The sequence below is a fragment of the Pinus tabuliformis genome, chromosome 9 (genome assembly GCF_031772625.1).
Source record: "Pinus tabuliformis cultivar Carrire ecotype Pingquan chromosome 9, CPIR1, whole genome shotgun sequence".
NCBI lineage: Eukaryota > Viridiplantae > Streptophyta > Pinopsida > Pinales > Pinaceae > Pinus > Pinus tabuliformis.
The window spans coordinates 1,536,889,403-1,536,901,929 of NC_142307.1; positions in this window are offsets into that span (position 1 = coordinate 1,536,889,403).

Below are 12,527 nucleotides of genomic sequence, written 5' to 3' on the forward strand. Positions count from 1 at the left end.
CAGGCTAACTTCCCTTGAACAAAAGCACGACTCAATGTGACTATGTGGCAGCATATGATGACTCTATATAAGTTCGTCATGCAGGAGGCACGAACGAACCCTCCATATGATTGGAAGAGATAACCAATCAGGGGAGAACTGACTCAATAACAAGGTTACGACATACCTAAGTCAAACTAAATCCCGCCCAAACGGAGGAGACTTTGCTTTGAGTGCTTTGTTCAAGGGCGACACAACTGACTCTAACTACCAACAATAAATGGAAATATTGTCCCGTTCCCGCTCTTTTTTGGAATATTTAATCTTTTTGTCTTTTTCTATTAAGCTTGAAAAATAATAAAAGAATGCTATGGTATAGTGGAAAGAACGAGTGTCGGTGAAACAAATGATCTAGTTCCTGGGAATGGAACGTTCCTATGCTCAATGTAGGGAGGTGAAAACTGGTCAGTGACACTCAAAGGTGCGTTCCTTCCACGGGTCAAGGTGTGTCAAGTTGCAGAAGTCAAAGGTATGCAAGGTTGATTTTGCAGTCGTCATGGTCAAAAGTTGGCTTAAACACAAGTCCAAGTGAAGCCGGCTCTAGGCCAAAAGGTGCAAGTAGTCAACATGCAATGCAGTAGTACAACTCAACACAAAGGAGCCTCTAGGGTACAAGGCTAGAACGAAGAGAAGAAGCTAAGAGGAATGAGTCTTCAACACATAAGTCATGGCGGGACTACAGAGGACTCCCGAGCCTACTTAAATTGGAGCAGCATGGGCAACCAATGTCAGTGAGGTGCTAACTACGATGCCCATGTAAAGGATGGCTCTACCATCATGTCATGATTTAAAGAATCGGCGAGTGAAGATGGCTTACGAACCATAACACGATGGGATCGACCCTATGGCTAGTGTATCGACAAATGGAGGCTAGTATGCATAATGCAACAGAAAAATGGTGTCCCTAACCTATATGCCAGTGAGAAAATGATACTTGCCATGACGGGTCAGCAGTCATGGAACCGTCTCGAAACTGTCGAAGAAACGTCCAAAACGTCCTGAAAATCAAACCATTCCCGACATTCCAAGCTCCCAAGTTAAAAGTCATATGAGGCCAAACAAAATAAAATTTTGAAAAAATTTTGCATTTTCAAAACCTATAAAAGAGATTTTGGACTCACCATTTTCACCATTTGAGTTTAAGAGCAAAGAATTGGAGCAAAAGGAGCAAACTTCCCATATGCCAAATTCAACCGTTCAGATTCTTCAAAAACCTCCAGGTAACTCTTATACTTATCTTGCAATTGATTGTGACTAGTTTTAAGATTTTTAATTAATGTTTTACCATTGAATTTTTTGCCAAAAATTTGACCGCGGCATATATGATGGTTGGTAATACGAAACACGCGTACACACAGGCCCTATACGCGACTGTGTGCCACGAACATTTTTAACCAAAAACTAACAGTTGAAAATCATTTTTTGCTCAGAATGCCGGTCACCTGGTGAGAAAGAGAGCATGCCGCGGTGGATAATGAAGTCATGAACGATCCTGATGCTTTGGAAGCCCTATGGGGATGTGGTTTGCTTAAATTCTTCAAACTTCCGAATATGAAAGCAAACACACATCTGCTTGAGATGCTCATTGATTATTGGGATATCGAGGAGGATGCCTTTATGATTGACCAGATGCCACTCAGGATAGAAGTGGAGGATATCTATTTCATCACGGGACTTTCCCAAAGGGGAGAGGTAGTACATTCTCAGGGCAAGACATGGAGCAGTCTCACGATCGAGGACTACGTACAAATATATTGCCCGAGACATCCCAAGAAGGTTGGGAGTCAGATTTCCATCACACATGTGGCGAGTTTATCACTGAGGATAATCCTATTCACCATAGCTCAAGTGAACGGATCAGCCTCTCTGCATCAGGCATCACGGCTAACCATGAGCGTGGTAGTTGACTGTCTCACCACTGTATTTGACTGGTGTACTCCTCTTCTGGCCAACATGAAGAGCCAGCTCACTTCTATCAAGAGGGGACAGACCAAAAACTTTGGATATGGGACTATTTTGTGTTCTTTCTTTTTTGAGAAGGTCCCTGCACTCCGCCCTAGGGTAGCAGTTTCCATCAGCACCCCACGAGATCCACGCATGGGCCGGTGGGCTGACCTGATGAAACGTCTAGGGGGTGGGGAGGTCCCACGGACTGCATTTGACGATGACTTCTTTACCTGGTGGGATCAGCAGATCATCGCCATAGATGACTACCCCTATGCTGGGTTGGATTTCCAAGGAGATCCTGATCTAGCATTACCACCGAATGCAGCATGGGGCGACATTGGTAAGTATTTTTTTGATTTTATGATTTTTTTGGATTTTTCAAATATAATGATGAATTTTGAAAAATATTTTTGATGGGATTCAAATGACTAATATGATGATCATGTTCCAGATATTTGGCCGGTACGACCAGATGGGTTCCCGCGGCATGGTCGGCGCAGCCGAGGAGGCGAAGAGGCAGCTGCTGATACAGAACGACTTCTACATATCGTCCAGCGACACTTGGTGAGACTGAGTCACCGAGTACTGATGGCTGCTGTAGAGGACCTTCCTGAGGATATGCAGTGTCATGTGGTTGGCATGCCACGTGACTGGGTTCGCACTTTTCGGTGCGTGGCCAATGCGATAGTTACCTACTTAGCCGCTCATCCTGAGTCGGGGCATTAGATATGTCGGACATGATTATGGGCATTTGAGTCCCAATTTTGTATATTTTTGGACAAACATATGTACACTTGAGACGCTTTATGATATATGTATATATATAGATCTATATATATATATATATATAGATAGATAGATAGATATATATATATATATATATATATATATATATATATATATATACAGTTCGACTTTTTGATGCTTGATTTTATTGTGATGAATGATTGATGTGCTAGTCTAATGCTTGATTAGTGATAGAATCAGCTAACCAATTATGAGATCTTGGAATGTGAAAATAATTAATATAAGTAAATTATCTTTGCAACAACCTCACCTTTAAATACTGGTGATATAAACATGGATCCCTTACCCGATAAATGTTGTTTAATTGTGACACTATCAATTGAGAATCAAGATAAACTACCAATGAGTCAATCTCGTGAGAAATTGCCACGGATAGTAAATTAATAATGGCAGTATACTCAGCCATATTGTTTGAAGCAGGACCAATGCATACTCCCCTTGATATCATCAATTGACCAATTGGATAATAGAGTACCCAAGCTGCGGAAGTGAGATTCCGAGTGTGCCGACTAGCACGATCGACGAATCCAAAATAGACCAAGTCATCCATCAACACTTGTCACAGCAGACCAAAAAGTGTTGATATCAAAAACTCTCGATGATATATGTACAAATATTCATAATGTACAAATAAGCCATTGCCTAACTCCTACTTAAGCAAAGTACTTCTTTAGGTAGAGCCCGTTTCGAGGCTCCACCAGCGTGTTTCCCTCAAAATCGATTAACTCATACGACCCTTTTTCTAAAACTCGTTTAACAATGAAAGGACCGTACCACATAGGCTTAAACTTGCCTGCCCCCAAGGTGTCCTTATCTTGGTCATAGACCAAGATAAGGTCACCTTCAGAAAAGACTCGAGGACGGACAACTTTATCATACTGCATTTTAACCCTTTTCTTATGAGCCTCATTCATCGTGGCGGCATCTTGACGCTGCTCATCGAGATGTTCCAAGTGAAGGAGGCGCCCTTCAAGACTTGAAGTCTCTGGAAGGAGCTGAACAGCTAACTTAAGAGATGGAATTTCACATTCGACTGGAAAGATAGATTCCATCCCATAAACCAACTGAAAAGGTGTAAAACCAATAGCAGACTTTACGGAGGTTCGGTATGCCCAAAGAGCCGAATACAACATAACGTGCCAATTGGACCGATTTTTGTCGATTGTCCATTGGAGGATCATCTTAAGAGTTTTATTGACTACCTCGACCTATCCATTGGCCTGAGGATAATAAGGAGACGAATGCTCCTGCCGGAAACCCAATTTGAGAGCTAATTCAGACATCAGTTGATTCTGGAAATGACTACCATGATCAGTGACAATCTCTCTCAGGATACTGAATCTTGAGATAATCTTATTAAAAAGGAACAACGCTACCGTGTCACTATCGTTTTTATAAGTGGGCATGGCCTCGGCCCACTTCATAAAGTAGTCTACAGCCACGATAATGTACCTGTGATTCACCGCTAAAGGCAGATTACAAGTTGTAAAGTCAATACCCCACTTAGTAAAGGGACCGACGGTGACAACGGGAAAAATAGGAGCTGGATGTGCACGCATATTTCGAGTATAAATTTGATAGGGGTGACAACATTTGACCGCTTCAACACAGTCTTTAAAGAGTGAAGGCCAAAAATAGCCTACACGCAAGATGCGCTGGGCTGTAGCAAGCCCTGATAGATGACCACCACAAGCTCCACTGTGGCAGTCATTTAGCACTGACTCTGCTTCCTCTAAGGTTAAACAGCACCGAAGAATTGAATCAACCCCTCGACAGTATAATGTTTCACCAATGATAACATAATTTTTAGCCAGGTGATGTAATTTTCGACGTTCATCCTTGGAGAAAGTAGAGGGAAACTTCGAAGTCTGGAGATAGACAATGATATCTCCATACCAAGGGTTAAGTGAAGAGATGAGGAATAAATGTTCGTCGGGAAAACTTTCCTCATAAACAGTATCCCCTCCACAAGGCAGCTCAGAAATTAGCTCAGCGAAAACCATGGATTTCTTAGACTTGGCAGACAAGAACTCAAGATCAAATTCTTGACAAAATGACTATCCATCGATTATATTTGCCCCCAATCACTCGCCTACTGAGGACAAATTGAAATGGATTGACCGCCGCTAAGACAAACATTTTGCGTAGCAGGATATAATGACAGAGCCGCTGGATAGCATGGACAGCTACCAAGGCCAACTTCTCAACCGGAGAATAGTGAAGTTCAGGACCTATTAAGCCTTGGCTCAAATAATAAATCACATGCTCGGTGAGAGCATCGTCCTCCTGAACGAGAACCATACCAATGGTTGATTCTGCTGCAGCGAGATATAAAAGGAAGTGTCTACCATAATCCAGTGGACTCAAAAGCGGGGCAAAGACTAATGCCTTTTTCAAAGCATCAAACGACCGTTGCGCAAAGTCGTCCCACACAAATGGAACTCCTTTCCATAGCAAATGCATGAACCCTTTAATGATATCGGCATAGTTCGCTATAAACCGTCTTAAGAAATTAGCCTTCCCTTGAAGACTTTGAAGTTGTCGAATTGAGGACGGGGGAGGCAATTGAACTATTGCCTCAACCTTGAAGGGATCAACCCGAATCCCTTCATTTGACACATGAACCCTAACAACCGACCGGACATAACCGCGAAAATGCACTTGTTGGGATTCAACCAGATTTTATAAAAACGACATCGCTTGAAAACCATTCGAAGATGACTAAGGTAATCAGTTCTCTTTCGAGAACGAGCAGTGAGATCGTCCAAGTATGCTTCGATGATATGTTTGATGTCGTGGAAAGCATATGACATGGCCCGCTGAAAAGTGGCTCCAACATTTTTAAGACCAAAAGGCATCTTTCTATATGCAAAGGTACCCTAGGGACATATAAAGGCTGTCTTATGTCGATCTTCAGGATGGATAGAAATTTGATTATAACTAGAAAATCCATCCATGAAGGAAAAAATCTCATTACCCGCACACTCATCGATAATCTGATCAATGAATGGCGTGGGGTAATTATCTTTCGGACAAGCCTTGTTTAGGTCCCTAAAATCAATGCATACTCAGATTGTTCCTTGCTTTTTATCCACAGGGACTAGATTAGAAACCCAATCATTAAGAGGAACAGGGTATATGAAACCCGCCTTTAGCAGCTTCTCAACTTCAGCTTTGATAGCTGCTGCTTTCCTAGGATTAACCGGCGAAAGCCTTTGACAAACCGATTTGGCGTTTTCATACGTCTTGATCTTATGAACTATAGATGGGTCAATGCCAGGCATTTCTTCATAAGACCAAGCAAATACATCTCGAAATTCCTTGAAAAGGTCGGTGTAAATTTGAATTTCTTCAGGGGAACATTCAATTCTGATGAAGAGATTCTCAATCACGTTAGGGTTCCTAGAGATGTTTATAGGTATCGTTTTTGAAATCACCGACATATTACCTTCGGCACGAACATATGCTGGAGCCAAAGGATTTGACACCGTACAAACATCACTAGTAAAGAGCTCAGAGAATCTAGATTCTACTTCTTGCAATGGAGGAAGAAAGTATGAACGATGGTGTAAGTCTTCCCAAGGTTGATCTATACCCATCATTGCTTCGAGGATTACTTCTTCAAAAGGTAAAACTGAATCTAAGCAGTCCAAGGCAGAGGTAGAATCAAGGCTCCAGGCCGGGCCACATCATCATCTAACTCCTCTTCAGAAAAAGGAGTAGAGTGGTCGTGTGCAGAGTTGACGATAGACCGATATGTAAGCTCAGCTGTAGATATAGAGAATGCCATTCCATTTACTTGTCCTTCAACTAATGTGGTCATAGGTGAAGGCAAGGTCCAAGGGTCTGAAAAATAACGAGTTCGGAAGAACTCTTCTCAAGGAGACTCCTTAGATGATGAAACGACATTGATTCTAGCGATAGGAGAGGGAATATCAAAGGTACCCATCAATGAGGAATACATCCCCACTCCTAAATTCTCAGTAGGCAGACGAGGGTTATCCACTAAAGGAACAAAAGAGTCAGAGATTGCTTGAGGATCTACTGGACAATAATCCAATTGATCAACCTCAATGATTTTCCCCTCATGAGGAAAGCAAATGACACGAAACAAAGTCGAAACAACAGTGTCCATTTTGTATACCCAGTTCCTTCCTAAGAGGAGATTATAGTCTAGGTTAGCATCTATGACTTCTACTTCAATATTGACGACCTTCCCCCCAACACATATAGGAAAGGCCGGGATAATCCCATGCGGCTTATGAGAATGACCATCAAATGCAGTCAAGACGGTAGGTGAAGGAACAGCCGAAGGCAATCCAATAGCCTTCCAGCATGACATCGACATGACACATGTGGAAGCTCCTTCATCGATAACGGTACGAAAAATGTTAATTTTTCGGTATGTAGACTTTATTTGGAAAGCCATATGATGAGGGAGTCACCTTTTGACATTTAACATGTCAAAAGTGAGCACTAAAGAGTTAGTTGGATCGACTGCCCCAATCGTGGAAAGTAAAGTACTTTGTTGAGCCGGACATGATTGGAGAACCTCTAAAGCGAACATGGCGCATGGACTCTGAGCTAGATTCTCAACAATGGAGTATTTCTAGGTGGCCCTAGCATTAGGATTAATAGTCGCACATTTAGCGGAACCTTTCAGTATCTGTGGTATAGTCTCGACAGAGGGTCGCTCAATATGAAGGTCGGTATTTCCGGGAGAAGTCTTGTCCTTGGAAGTTTCAGCTTCACCATAATCACGTGACTGAGTAGCCACATGGACGTTAGAACCCATCATGAAAACATTTGATGATTTTTCCCCTTCCTGGTTGCCCCCTACGGAGGTTCCAGGGTTTGAACTCGCGCCAGCAAGAAGTTGCTACCCTTGGGGAAAAGGGTTGGTTAACACAGCCTGAGAACTAGAAGTCCCTTGCTGCCCTAACAAGCGCTGAGCGTCTTCAATCTTGGGGCAGAGGTGAGTTAAATGGTCTCCACTGCACAACTTGCATGGAAACTTGACTTTCTTTCTAGACTCATTTCTACCACCACCAGCATTATTGCCGGATTTATTTGCATCAGCCTTCCCATCCTGGTTCTTTTTCTTACCTCGTCCTTTCTTTTTCCCATTGGAATTTTGATTTCCTTTGGGGTTATCAGATTGGACGGCATTAATCGAAGAGGTTTTGGAAGCCAGAGGGTTAGACGATGTGACTTGGTTGTTAGAAGCAGTTTGTAAAGACAATTGCTGCAATTGGTTCAACAAGTTCACCGCATTTGTGTCTACCAACCCAATGATACCATCTGCATGGGGACCTGGCTTTGACTTGGGTATGTCAACCTTAGACCCAGGAGCATCTGGCAAGTATTTTTGTAGGATCCCAGACTGAGAGTAGATCAATTCTAATTGTTGGGCCCTAAAATTGGCTTGCTCCTCAGAATAGACTCCAGACATGGAGACATCCTTAGAGATCTCGGGTTGTAAAGATTTCAAAAACCATTCGAGACGGTACTCTGGAGGGATTTTGGCTTTAATGAGCCTCTTTCTCCATCTCCATTCCTAAATATGGTCAGAAATGTGGGTTGCCTTATCCTGACGAAAAGTGGCCAGAAGTTCAGTTCCGGCGTCATAAAGGACAAGCAACTAGAAATTATTTAAGAAAATATTAGCTAAGTTAGCGAAAGATGTAAAGTTGCCCCCTAGCAACTCTATATACCATTTGGCCACATTACCAGTCAAGGTGCGTTGAAAAAGTCTCAACCTAATCGAGTCATCGATAAGGGAGTTAGATGAGCACCACAAATGGAATGTGGTTACATGGTCACCTGGGTCTTCACCACTTTTCCCTTCGAATTTTGGAATGTTCGAAGGGAGTTTGGTTGGGACCGGAGGCCAGGCCGGATTGTATTTGATTGGATCGTTTGTTAACTTAGTGAGATCTGGCAAGTTCAAAGTAGCCAGAAACGGAAGCCTAGGAGGACCTTGGGGATTCCACCCAGACTAGGCAGAGATCCCAAAGTTCTGAAAAGATTGGCCTGGATTTTGGAAGGCACTAGGCTGCCCGAAGTAACCAACAGAACCGGCTAAACCAAAAGGCAAGCCTTGTGATCCAGCAAAATTCGGAGTTTGACCAACTCCAGCCGCAAAGCCTCCATAACCAGCAAAGTTTCCTCCTAAAGGATTATAAGGAGTTGATAACCCCTGATACAGATTCCAAGCCGAAGCTAAGGGAGGAATACTTTGAAACGAACTAACTGTGGAGTACGGCCTATTCCCTTGTTGGCCGAAAAACGTATTCCCAGTTCCCGCACCACTAACCCCAAGGTTAGTCCAACCGTGGAAAGGATTGCTGCTTTTTCCTATAGAAGAAAAACGCATGGATCCTATTGTCGGGTTGGAATGTGGTATATGACCACTTCCGAAAGGAAAACCCTGGAATGAATCCGATCCACCGATCATGGACGTGGCAGCACTAAACGGAACTGATGGAATACCCTGTGAATGGGTGCCAAATGGGAAGAATCCAGAACTAAAAGCATTGGTTTGGGAATTTCCACTCATGAACGGAATGGAGGTAGACCCAACTAAATATGTGCTAGCAAAAGATCCAAACAAAGAAGCGGAGGAGATGGAAATCGTTCCTCCCCCCTGTACGGATGTTGGAGTCTGCATAGTTGTAGCACTTGTAGTAGAAGCCATGCTTCCAGTAGTGGTCATCGACAGTAAGCGCATAACGTGAGCTGGACTTGACGGTCTATGCGTCGGAGTCCCAACGTATTGTAATACTTCCGGATGGCTAGATGGCTGGGGATAATTCAGATCTACTAACGACTCTGAGAGTTCTTCTACCTCTATGTTATTCTCTGTTTGAAAGAGAACTCGAGAAAGAACTGGAGTGTTCCTCTCTTGTTCTGCGGAAGTGTCAGGCCTTGCTTGAACACTAATTCCCTCGAGAGGAGGATCAATCCGCAATGCGTCAGCTCCCGTGGGATGAAACCCACCAGCAGTATTACCTCTGCGCCTTCTAGGAGAAGGCTCTAAACTTGGTGGTGAAAGACCACGAAGTCTTCGAGACCGTCTAGGTGATCAGTCAGCCACTTTGAATTTTTTGTTAAGATCTAACTAAAGACTCAAAAAATTGAAAGCTAGGCCAACTAAGAGCACATAGCACACACTATAAAGTCCCTAAAGATATCAGCTAGTCAAACAACTTCCAAGTGTTTCCACTCTGGGTGATTAGGACCGGACACCAAAATACAAGAAAGTGAATTAAGGGGCCTTTCGAAGATAGTCTGGGATGATGAGGGCCCAGTCCTATCAGCGAAGGTAACAGAGGAAGTTATGCTGACCTCCTAACAACAGCCTGCGCCGGTGCAAACCCCCAAGCTTCGCAAGGATGCCCTCCAGTAGTATCGTTGAGAGTGATGCAACGTCGACCTCAGGTGCCACGGGATTCCCCTCCGCAGCCACCTTTGTAGATCCTTAGGAGTAGCAACTATGGATACCAACTCGTCGCAGAAGCCACGCGGAACGGTCTTGAGGTAAGTTCGGACAAGTAGGAGAGGGGGTATCTCTCTTCCCTGTCTTCACAGACCCTCGTGCTTAACTCCCAGATATGGAGCTTTCCTAGTCTTCCTAACGCTATTGGATTTTCACTCACTATTCAAACTCCTATGTTTGACAGTTTAAATGGCCTTGGAGAGTTAACTCTCCACTCGCCTAATCCAAGGCCCTAAAACCCTAAAACTTGTTGGTGTATCTAACTTGATAAAAAAAGTTTTAGTGAATTTTAATTAGCACTTGATTTTAAAATAGGCTGTTCTTTAAGTCACAGGATAAACGGAAGTGAAACTAGTGGTGTTTTGACGCAAAAGAAATTAATAAAAACCAAACTACATGCAAATGCACTTGTTTTCATTTTTCGATGAAAAGAAATCTCTACAGGGTTCAGAGGAACTTCAAATAAAACAAATTTTTCTTTTCTTTTCGTTAATTCACGCTTCACACTCACAAAAGTTAACAAAGCTATGGATGCCTAAAAAGATATGCAAATCTATCCTAATGCAACAAGTATATGCTGATGCAAGACTCAAAACTACTCTAAAATCAAGAAATGAAAGTTGCTTGCTTATCAATTTCTATTTTGCCACTTAAAATGTTTAGATGGAATATGAGATGCTATCATTCATTTCATCTAAACACTAAAAACAAGTTTCAAGACAAACAAAAAGCACTTTCATTCACTAAAAGGAAACCAAATCAAAACAAAGTTCAAGAAAGCAAAACTAAGTTTTTCAAAAAGTTTTCTTCAAAAGCAACAACAAAAGAGTCTTTTCAAAAATGCTCTCAACAAGACTGAAACTTTGTGATTGAAGAATAGGCAACAAACACTTTGGCAATTTGACACCACACAATGGATGAAAACTCAACAAAAAGAGATGTGTTTAAAGATGCTCTTAACAATCAAAAGCAGCAATGAAAGCTTTGGCAACAAAGACCAAAAAGATCAAAAAGACAAATTTCAAGAAAGTATCAATCAACAACTTTCATGAAACAAAGAAGTGGATGGTCACAAAAAGCGGTTTTGTCAAGCAAACAAAAAGTCACCAAAAGCAAGATTTAACACAAAGATTGAGATCAATCTTCCTGTCCTAATGAATCAAAGCAGCCAAGATTCCCAGCAAGAAATCTTGCGTGCTTAAGCAAAAAACGATGACGCTTGCAACAACAAAAACAAGACCAATACTTCTTACAATCAGAGAGAATTTGGAACAAGATGCTTGCTATAAAACTAACAACTGATACTGGAAAGTGACTGTTTAAGACTGAATCAAACCATCAGACAGACCTTCAGAGACAAAAAGATTTAAAAAATATTGAAAATTGCAAGATATATGCAACTATACTGATGTACAGATTGCGTGTATACGTGACTGTGCCTAAGGAAACCTGCGTATACGCGGGTTCACTTAAGGAAACATGCATATATATGCTTCTGTAACTAAGAAAAACAACGTATATAAAAGATTTCAAGAAAAATAAAAAATAGTCTGAAGAAACTGGCAAAACTTAGAATTCAAGAACAGACCACACAGCAACAGCAAGCAAACAGGTAGCTGAGCCCTGATTGGCTTGAAAACACCCAAACTAGGAACAAAAATAGTGTTGTCCCCAGTGGAGTCGCCAATTCTGTTAAGGGAAATGTTCCCCTAGGGCTTTTGGGTTGAAACCCTAGCAGACTGAAAGTTGTCTATATAGAGAAACACACATTCACACAGCCATTATGCTATTATAAGCAAATTCTATGATAAGGGGCGTACCTAAGGTCCTACGTTTGAGAAGGTCCTTTAGGGTCCAAACCCTTCTTAGAGTTCCTTTTGCTCCTTTGACCTGCAAAACAACCAATTCAAGAGAGAACATTAGAATATGGACTAAACCTTATAAAGAAACCATCTTCATATTATAAAGAAAGGTAGTGAGTTATGAAATTTAAACAACCATTCACATATGAATTCTAACATGAATATCATAAACGTGAAGAAGATTTATATCAGGAACCAAGACATGTGTTTCTTTTATTATAGACAAATAAAGTACAGAAAAGGAATAATTTCACCTGAGTCGTCCTTTCGCAGGCTCCAAGCAAAGCCTTCTTTCAGATTCGTCCAGCCTCAAGCCTTTAACAAACTCCTTCCATGACTTACTCCACGATATCACAAGTAGTGGATGGACATCA